The 8,466-nt window shown below is 45.3% G+C and overlaps 18 non-coding genes across 18 annotated transcripts; all 18 read right to left on the bottom strand.

Annotated features, from left to right (window-relative positions):
* Positions 1-240: 240 nt before the first annotated feature.
* On the bottom strand, positions 241-359 carry LOC142926630 (5S ribosomal RNA). Its single transcript, XR_012943554.1, has one exon. It is a non-coding gene; the product is annotated as a 5S ribosomal RNA (ribosomal RNA).
* A 431-nt stretch (positions 360-790) lies between these two features.
* On the bottom strand, positions 791-909 carry LOC142928051 (5S ribosomal RNA). Its single transcript, XR_012944887.1, has one exon. It is a non-coding gene; the product is annotated as a 5S ribosomal RNA (ribosomal RNA).
* Positions 910-1,161: 252 nt separating this feature from the next.
* On the bottom strand, positions 1,162-1,280 carry LOC142926631 (5S ribosomal RNA). Its single transcript, XR_012943555.1, has one exon. It is a non-coding gene; the product is annotated as a 5S ribosomal RNA (ribosomal RNA).
* Positions 1,281-1,711: 431 nt separating this feature from the next.
* Positions 1,712-1,830, bottom strand: LOC142928062 (5S ribosomal RNA). The gene has a single exon (XR_012944888.1). It is a non-coding gene; the product is annotated as a 5S ribosomal RNA (ribosomal RNA).
* A 252-nt stretch (positions 1,831-2,082) lies between these two features.
* Positions 2,083-2,201, bottom strand: LOC142926632 (5S ribosomal RNA). The gene has a single exon (XR_012943556.1). It is a non-coding gene; the product is annotated as a 5S ribosomal RNA (ribosomal RNA).
* Positions 2,202-2,633: 432 nt separating this feature from the next.
* Positions 2,634-2,752, bottom strand: LOC142928073 (5S ribosomal RNA). Its single transcript, XR_012944889.1, has one exon. It is a non-coding gene; the product is annotated as a 5S ribosomal RNA (ribosomal RNA).
* Positions 2,753-3,005: 253 nt separating this feature from the next.
* Positions 3,006-3,124, bottom strand: LOC142926959 (5S ribosomal RNA). Its single transcript, XR_012943883.1, has one exon. It is a non-coding gene; the product is annotated as a 5S ribosomal RNA (ribosomal RNA).
* Positions 3,125-3,551: 427 nt separating this feature from the next.
* LOC142928084 (5S ribosomal RNA) lies at positions 3,552-3,670 on the bottom strand. Its single transcript, XR_012944890.1, has one exon. It is a non-coding gene; the product is annotated as a 5S ribosomal RNA (ribosomal RNA).
* Positions 3,671-3,922: 252 nt separating this feature from the next.
* Positions 3,923-4,041, bottom strand: LOC142926633 (5S ribosomal RNA). Its single transcript, XR_012943557.1, has one exon. It is a non-coding gene; the product is annotated as a 5S ribosomal RNA (ribosomal RNA).
* Positions 4,042-4,472: 431 nt separating this feature from the next.
* LOC142928095 (5S ribosomal RNA) lies at positions 4,473-4,591 on the bottom strand. The gene has a single exon (XR_012944891.1). It is a non-coding gene; the product is annotated as a 5S ribosomal RNA (ribosomal RNA).
* A 252-nt stretch (positions 4,592-4,843) lies between these two features.
* Positions 4,844-4,962, bottom strand: LOC142926634 (5S ribosomal RNA). Its single transcript, XR_012943558.1, has one exon. It is a non-coding gene; the product is annotated as a 5S ribosomal RNA (ribosomal RNA).
* Positions 4,963-5,389: 427 nt separating this feature from the next.
* Positions 5,390-5,508, bottom strand: LOC142928106 (5S ribosomal RNA). Its single transcript, XR_012944892.1, has one exon. It is a non-coding gene; the product is annotated as a 5S ribosomal RNA (ribosomal RNA).
* A 252-nt stretch (positions 5,509-5,760) lies between these two features.
* LOC142926636 (5S ribosomal RNA) lies at positions 5,761-5,879 on the bottom strand. The gene has a single exon (XR_012943560.1). It is a non-coding gene; the product is annotated as a 5S ribosomal RNA (ribosomal RNA).
* A 432-nt stretch (positions 5,880-6,311) lies between these two features.
* On the bottom strand, positions 6,312-6,430 carry LOC142925991 (5S ribosomal RNA). The gene has a single exon (XR_012942915.1). It is a non-coding gene; the product is annotated as a 5S ribosomal RNA (ribosomal RNA).
* Positions 6,431-6,683: 253 nt separating this feature from the next.
* On the bottom strand, positions 6,684-6,802 carry LOC142927817 (5S ribosomal RNA). The gene has a single exon (XR_012944741.1). It is a non-coding gene; the product is annotated as a 5S ribosomal RNA (ribosomal RNA).
* A 427-nt stretch (positions 6,803-7,229) lies between these two features.
* Positions 7,230-7,348, bottom strand: LOC142926722 (5S ribosomal RNA). Its single transcript, XR_012943646.1, has one exon. It is a non-coding gene; the product is annotated as a 5S ribosomal RNA (ribosomal RNA).
* Positions 7,349-7,600: 252 nt separating this feature from the next.
* LOC142926637 (5S ribosomal RNA) lies at positions 7,601-7,719 on the bottom strand. Its single transcript, XR_012943561.1, has one exon. It is a non-coding gene; the product is annotated as a 5S ribosomal RNA (ribosomal RNA).
* Positions 7,720-8,150: 431 nt separating this feature from the next.
* LOC142928116 (5S ribosomal RNA) lies at positions 8,151-8,269 on the bottom strand. Its single transcript, XR_012944893.1, has one exon. It is a non-coding gene; the product is annotated as a 5S ribosomal RNA (ribosomal RNA).
* Between the last annotated feature and the right edge of the window lie 197 nt (positions 8,270-8,466).

Raw genomic sequence — 8,466 nt, forward strand, 5'->3', positions numbered from 1 at the left:
GACCTGTCGAACACTCATATGTATAAAACAATCAACATTCAACTATACTCCTGGAGGTCATCGCTCGTGAAAACGTTTATTCTGAGCTCCTGGTTTAGCCGCGAAAGAGTGGCATCAAACAGTATTTTACAAAAAATATTGATCCCAATGCAGTACACCATATCGACGTGAAATTGACAGGTGCACTCACTGCATGAGTCGAAGTGTAAAAAGTGTGCCATCCAGATCCAAATATACAAAAGCCTACAACACCTGGTATTCCCAGGCAGTCTCCCATGCAAGTACTAACCAGACTCGACCGTGCTTAGCTTCCGAGATCAGATGAGATCGGGCGCATTCAGGGTGATATGGTCGTAGGCCATGCTTGGAAAGACCTGTCGCACATTCAGATGTATTAAACAATCAACATTCAACTATACTTCTGGAGGTCATCGCTCAAAAAACCTTTATACTGGTAGAAACGAAGTTGTAAACTGAGTGTACCAGCCTGCAATAGATGAATGTGTCCGTCCGTCCGTCCGTCCCCTTTCAATACTTTAACGAAGTGAAATCTCGTGCTGTTGGGTGTATAAAATCAGTAATAGACAGCGCAGAGACTTGTCCTACCAGCCCACTCTGCAGGGACCTGTTTCTGAGCTCCTGGTTGAGCCCCGAAAGAGTGGCATCAAACATTATATTACAAAAAATATTGATCCCAATGCAGTACACCATATCGACGTGAAATTGGCAGGTGCACTCACTGGATGAGTCGAAGTGTAAAAAGCGACCCATCCAGATACAATAATGCAAAAGCCTACAACACCTGGTATTCCCAGGCAGTCTCCCATCCAAGTACTAACCAGGCTCGACCATGCTTAGCTTCCGAGATCAGACGAGATCGGGCGCATTCAGGGTGATATGGTCGTAGGCCGTGCTTGCAGAGACCTGTCGAACACTCATATGTATAAAACAATCAACATTCAAATATACTCCTGAAGGTCATCGCTCGTGAAAACGTTTATTCTGAGCTCCTGGTTTAGCCCCGAAAGAGTGGCATCAAACAGTATTTTACAAAAAATATTGATCCCAATGCAGTACACCATATCGACGTGAAATTGACAGGTGCACTCACTGCATGAGTCGAAGTGTAAAAAGTGTGCCATCCAGATCCAAATATATAAAAGCCTACAACACCTGGTATTCCCAGGCAGTCTCCCATGCAAGTACTAACCAGACTCGACCGTGCTTAGCTTCCGAGATCAGATGAGATCGGGCGCATTCAGGGTGATATGGTCGTAGGCCATGCTTGGAAAGACCTGTCGCACATTCAGATGTATTAAACAATCAACATTCAACTATACTTCTGGAGGTCATCGCTCAAAAAACCTTTATACTGGTAGAAACGAAGTTGTAAACTGAGTGTACCAGCCTGCAATAGATGAATGTGTCCGTCCGTCCGTCCGTCCCCTTTCAATACTTTAACGAAGTGAAATCTCGTGCTGTTGGGTGTATAAAATCAGTAATAGACAGCGCAGAGACTTGTCCTACCAGCCCACTCTGCAGGGACCTGTTTCTGAGCTCCTGGTTGAGCCCCGAAAGAGTGGCATCAAACATTATATTACAAAAAATATTGATCCCAATGCAGTACACCATATCGACGTGAAATTGGCAGGTGCACTCACTGGATGAGTCGAAGTGTAAAAAGCGACCCATCCAGATACAATAATGCAAAAGCCTACAACACCTGGTATTCCCAGGCAGTCTCCCATCCAAGTACTAACCAGGCTCGACCATGCTTAGCTTCCGAGATCAGACGAGATCGGGCGCATTCAGGGTGATATGGTCGTAGGCCGTGCTTGCAGAGACCTGTCGAACACTCATATGTATAAAACAATCAACATTCAAATATACTCCTGAAGGTCATCGCTCGTGAAAACGTTTATTCTGAGCTCCTGGTTTAGCCCCGAAAGAGTGGCATCAAACAGTATTTTACAAAAAATATTGATCCCAATGCAGTACACCATATCGACGTGAAATTGACAGGTGCACTCACTGCATGAGTCGAAGTGTAAAAAGCGTGCCATCCAGATCCAAATATACGAAAGCCTACAACACCTGGTATTCCCAGGCAGTCTCCCATGCAAGTACTAACCAGACTCGACCGTGCTTAGCTTCCGAGATCAGATGAGATCGGGCGCATTCAGGGTGATATGGTCGTAGGCCATGCTTGGAAAGACCTGTCGCACATTCAGATGTATTAAACAATCAACATTCAACTATACTTCTGGAGGTCATCGCTCAAAAAACCTTTATACTGGTAGAAACGAAGTTGTAAACTGAGTGTACCAGCCTGCAATAGATTAATGTGTCCGTCCGTCCGTCCGTCCCCTTTCAATACTTTAACGAAGTGAAATCTCGTGCTGTTGGGTGTATAAAATCAGTAATAGACAGCGCAGAGACTTGTCCTACCAGCCCACTCTGCAGGGATCTGTTTCTGAGCTCCTGGTTGAGCCCCGAAAGAGTGGCATCAAACATTATATTACAAAAAATATTGATCCCAAATGCAGTACACCATATCGACGTGAAATTGGCAGGTGCACTAACTGGTTGAGTCGAAGTGTAAAAAGCGACCCATCCAGATACAACAATGCAAAAGCCTACAACACCTGGTATTCCCAGGCAGTCTCCCATCCAAGTACTAACCAGGCTCGACCATGCTTAGCTTCCGAGATCAGACGAGATCGGGCGCATTCAGGGTGATATGGTCGTAGGCCGTGCTTGCAGAGACCTGTCGAACACTCATATGTATAAAACAATCAACATTCAACTATACTCCTTGAGGTCATCGCTCGTGAAAACGTTTATTCTGAGCTCCTGGTTTAGCCCCGAAAGAGTGGCATCAAACAGTATTTTGCAAAAAATTATTGATCCCAATGCAGTACACCATATCGACGTGAAATTGGCAGGTGCACTAACTGGATGAGTCGAAGTGTAAAAAGCGACCCATCCAGATACAACAATGCAAAAGCCTACAACACCTGGTATTCCCAGGCAGTCTCCCATCCAAGTACTAACCAGGCTCGACCCTGCTTATCTTCCGAGATCAAACGAGATCGCGCGCATTCAGGGTGAGATGGTCGTAGGCCATGCTTGGACAGACCTGTCGCACATTCAGCTGTATTAAACAATCAACATTCAACTATACTTCTGGAGGTCATCGCTCAAAAAACCTTTATACTGGTAGAAACGAAGTTGTAAACTGAGTGTACCAGCCTGCAATAGATTAATGTGTCCGTCCGTCCGTCCCCTTTCAATACTTTAACGAAGTGAAATCTCGTGCTGTTGCGTGTATAAAATCAGTAATAGACAGCGCAGAGACTTGTCCTACCAGCCCACTCTGCAGGGACCTGTTTCTGAGCTCCTGGTTGAGCCCCGAAAGAATTGCATCAAACATTATATTACAAAAAATATTGATCCCAATGCAGTACACCATATCGACTTGAAATTGGGAGGTGCACTCACTGGATGAGTCGTAGTGTAAAAAGCGACCCATCCAGATACAATAATGCAAAAGCCTACAACACCTGGTATTCCCAGGCAGTCTCCCATCCAAGTACTAACCAGGCTCGACCATGCTTAGCTTCCGAGATCAGACGAGATCGGGCGCATTCAGGGTGATATGGTCGTAGGCCGTGCTTGCAGAGACCTGTCGAACACTCATATGTATAAAACAATCAACATTCAACTATACTCCTGGAGGTCATCGCTCGTGAAAACGTTTATTCTGAGCTCCTGGTTTAGCCGCGAAAGAGTGGCATCAAACAGTATTTTACAAAAAATATTGATCCCAATGCAGTACACCATATCGACGTGAAATTGACAGGTGCACTCACTGCATGAGTCGAAGTGTAAAAAGTGTGCCATCCAGATCCAAATATACAAAAGCCTACAACACCTGGTATTCCCAGGCAGTCTCCCATGCAAGTACTAACCAGACTCGACCGTGCTTAGCTTCCGAGATCAGATGAGATCGGGCGCATTCAGGGTGATATGGTCGTAGGCCATGCTTGGAAAGACCTGTCGCACATTCAGATGTATTAAACAATCAACATTCAACTATACTTCTGGAGGTCATCGCTCAAAAAACCTTTATACTGGTAGAAACGAAGTTGTAAACTGAGTGTACCAGCCTGCAATAGATGAATGTGTCCGTCCGTCCGTCCGTCCCCTTTCAATACTTTAACGAAGTGAAATCTCGTGCTGTTGGGTGTATAAAATCAGTAATAGACAGCGCAGAGACTTGTCCTACCAGCCCACTCTGCAGGGACCTGTTTCTGAGCTCCTGGTTGAGCCCCGAAAGAGTGGCATCAAACATTATATTACAAAAAATATTGATCCCAATGCAGTACACCATATCGACGTGAAATTGGCAGGTGCACTCACTGGATGAGTCGAAGTGTAAAAAGCGACCCATCCAGATACAATAATGCAAAAGCCTACAACACCTGGTATTCCCAGGCAGTCTCCCATCCAAGTACTAACCAGGCTCGACCATGCTTAGCTTCCGAGATCAGACGAGATCGGGCGCATTCAGGGTGATATGGTCGTAGGCCGTGCTTGCAGAGACCTGTCGAACACTCATATGTATAAAACAATCAACATTCAAATATACTCCTGAAGGTCATCGCTCGTGAAAACGTTTATTCTGAGCTCCTGGTTTAGCCCCGAAAGAGTGGCATCAAACAGTATTTTACAAAAAATATTGATCCCAATGCAGTACACCATATCGACGTGAAATTGACAGGTGCACTCACTGCATGAGTCGAAGTGTAAAAAGTGTGCCATCCAGATCCAAATATACAAAAGCCTACAACACCTGGTATTCCCAGGCAGTCTCCCATGCAAGTACTAACCAGACTCGACCGTGCTTAGCTTCCGAGATCAGATGAGATCGGGCGCATTCAGGGTGATATGGTCGTAGGCCATGCTTGGAAAGACCTGTCGCACATTCAGATGTATTAAACAATCAACATTCAACTATACTTCTGGAGGTCATCGCTCAAAAAACCTTTATACTGGTAGAAACGAAGTTGTAAACTGAGTGTACCAGCCTGCAATAGATGAATGTGTCCGTCCGTCCGTCCCCTTTCAATACTTTAACGAAGTGAAATCTCGTGCTGTTGGGTGTATAAAATCAGTAATAGACAGCGCAGAGACTTGTCCTACCAGCCCACTCTGCAGGGACCTGTTTCTGAGCTCCTGGTTGAGCCCCGAAAGAGTGGCATCAAACATTATATTACAAAAAATATTGATCCCAATGCAGTACACCATATCGACGTGAAATTGGCAGGTGCACTCACTGGATGAGTCGAAGTGTAAAAAGCGACCCATCCAGATACAATAATGCAAAAGCCTACAACACCTGGTATTCCCAGGCAGTCTCCCATCCAAGTACTAACCAGGCTCGACCATGCTTAGCTTCCGAGATCAGACGAGATCGGGCGCATTCAGGGTGATATGGTCGTAGGCCGTGCTTGCAGAGACCTGTCGAACACTCATATGTATAAAACAATCAACATTCAAATATACTCCTGAAGGTCATCGCTCGTGAAAACGTTTATTCTGAGCTCCTGGTTTAGCCCCGAAAGAGTGGCATCAAACAGTATTTTACAAAAAATATTGATCCCAATGCAGTACACCATATCGACGTGAAATTGACAGGTGCACTCACTGCATGAGTCGAAGTGTAAAAAGCGTGCCATCCAGATCCAAATATACGAAAGCCTACAACACCTGGTATTCCCAGGCAGTCTCCCATGCAAGTACTAACCAGACTCGACCGTGCTTAGCTTCCGAGATCAGATGAGATCGGGCGCATTCAGGGTGATATGGTCGTAGGCCATGCTTGGAAAGACCTGTCGCACATTCAGATGTATTAAACAATCAACATTCAACTATACTTCTGGAGGTCATCGCTCAAAAAACCTTTATACTGGTAGAAACGAAGTTGTAAACTGAGTGTACCAGCCTGCAATAGATTAATGTGTCCGTCCGTCCGTCCGTCCCCTTTCAATACTTTAACGAAGTGAAATCTCGTGCTGTTGGGTGTATAAAATCAGTAATAGACAGCGCAGAGACTTGTCCTACCAGCCCACTCTGCAGGGATCTGTTTCTGAGCTCCTGGTTGAGCCCCGAAAGAGTGGCATCAAACATTATATTACAAAAAATATTGATCCCAAATGCAGTACACCATATCGACGTGAAATTGGCAGGTGCACTAACTGGTTGAGTCGAAGTGTAAAAAGCGACCCATCCAGATACAACAATGCAAAAGCCTACAATACCTGGTATTCCCAGGCAGTCTCCCATCCAAGTACTAACCAGGCTCGACCATGCTTAGCTTCCGAGATCAGACGAGATCGGGCGCATTCAGGGTGATATGGTCGTAGGCCGTGCTTGCAGAGACCTGTCGAACACTCATATGTATAAAACAATCAACATTCAACTATACTCCTTGAGGTCATCGCTCGTGAAAACGTTTATTCTGAGCTCCTGGTTTAGCCCCGAAAGAGTGGCATCAAACAGTATTTTGCAAAAAATTATTGATCCCAATGCAGTACACCATATCGACGTGAAATTGGCAGGTGCACTAACTGGATGAGTCGAAGTGTAAAAAGCGACCCATCCAGATACAACAATGCAAAAGCCTACAACACCTGGTATTCCCAGGCAGTCTCCCATCCAAGTACTAACCAGGCTCGACCCTGCTTATCTTCTGAGATCAAACGAGATCGCGCGCATTCAGGGTGAGATGGTCGTAGGCCATGCTTGGACAGACCTGTCGCACATTCAGATGTATTAAACAATCAACATTCAACTATACTTCTGGAGGTCATCGCTCAAAAAACCTTAATACTGGTAGAAACGAAGTTGTAAACTGAGTGTACCAGCCTGCAATAGATTAATGTGTCCGTCCGTCCGTCCCCTTTCAATACTTTAACGAAGTGAAATCTCGTGCTGTTGCGTGTATAAAATCAGTAATAGACAGCGCAGAGACTTGTCCTACCAGCCCACTCTGCAGGGACCTGTTTCTGAGCTCCTGGTTGAGCCCCGAAAGAATTGCATCAAACATTATATTACAAAAAATATTGATCCCAATGCAGTACACCATATCGACTTGAAATTGGGAGGTGCACTCACTGGATGAGTCGTAGTGTAAAAAGCGACCCATCCAGATACAATAATGCAAAAGCCTACAACATCTGGTATTCCCAGGCAGTCTCCCATCCAAGTACTAACCAGGCTCGACCATGCTTAGCTTCCGAGATCAGACGAGATCGGGCGCATTCAGGGTGATATGGTCGTAGGCCGTGCTTGCAGAGACCTGTCGAACACTCATATGTATAAAACAATCAACATTCAACTATACTCCTGGAGGTCATCGCTCGTGAAAACGTTTATTCTGAGCTCCTGGTTTAGCCGCGAAAGAGTGGCATCAAACAGTATTTTACAAAAAATATTGATCCCAATGCAGTACACCATATCGACGTGAAATTGACAGGTGCACTCACTGCATGAGTCGAAGTGTAAAAAGTGTGCCATCCAGATCCAAATATACAAAAGCCTACAACACCTGGTATTCCCAGGCAGTCTCCCATGCAAGTACTAACCAGACTCGACCGTGCTTAGCTTCCGAGATCAGATGAGATCGGGCGCATTCAGGGTGATATGGTCGTAGGCCATGCTTGGAAAGACCTGTCGCACATTCAGATGTATTAAACAATCAACATTCAACTATACTTCTGGAGGTCATCGCTCAAAAAACCTTTATACTGGTAGAAACGAAGTTGTAAACTGAGTGTACCAGCCTGCAATAGATGAATGTGTCCGTCCGTCCGTCCGTCCCCTTTCAATACTTTAACGAAGTGAAATCTCGTGCTGTTGGGTGTATAAAATCAGTAATAGACAGCGCAGAGACTTGTCCTACCAGCCCACTCTGCAGGGACCTGTTTCTGAGCTCCTGGTTGAGCCCCGAAAGAGTGGCATCAAACATTATATTACAAAAAATATTGATCCCAATGCAGTACACCATATCGACGTGAAATTGGCAGGTGCACTCACTGGATGAGTCGAAGTGTAAAAAGCGACCCATCCAGATACAATAATGCAAAAGCCTACAACACCTGGTATTCCCAGGCAGTCTCCCATCCAAGTACTAACCAGGCTCGACCATGCTTAGCTTCCGAGATCAGACGAGATCGGGCGCATTCAGGGTGATATGGTCGTAGGCCGTGCTTGCAGAGACCTGTCGAACACTCATATGTATAAAACAATCAACATTCAAATATACTCCTGAAGGTCATCGCTCGTGAAAACGTTTATTCTGAGCTCCTGGTTTAGCCCCGAAAGAGTGGCATCAAACAGTATTTTACAAAAAATATTGATCCCAATGCAGTACACCATATCGACGTGAAATTGACAGGTGCA

Source organism: Petromyzon marinus, chromosome 23 (genome assembly GCF_048934315.1).
Source record: "Petromyzon marinus isolate PM22_M1 ecotype Great Lakes invasive population chromosome 23, UKy_Petmar_22M1.pri1.0, whole genome shotgun sequence".
Taxonomy (NCBI): domain Eukaryota; kingdom Metazoa; phylum Chordata; class Hyperoartia; order Petromyzontiformes; family Petromyzontidae; genus Petromyzon; species Petromyzon marinus.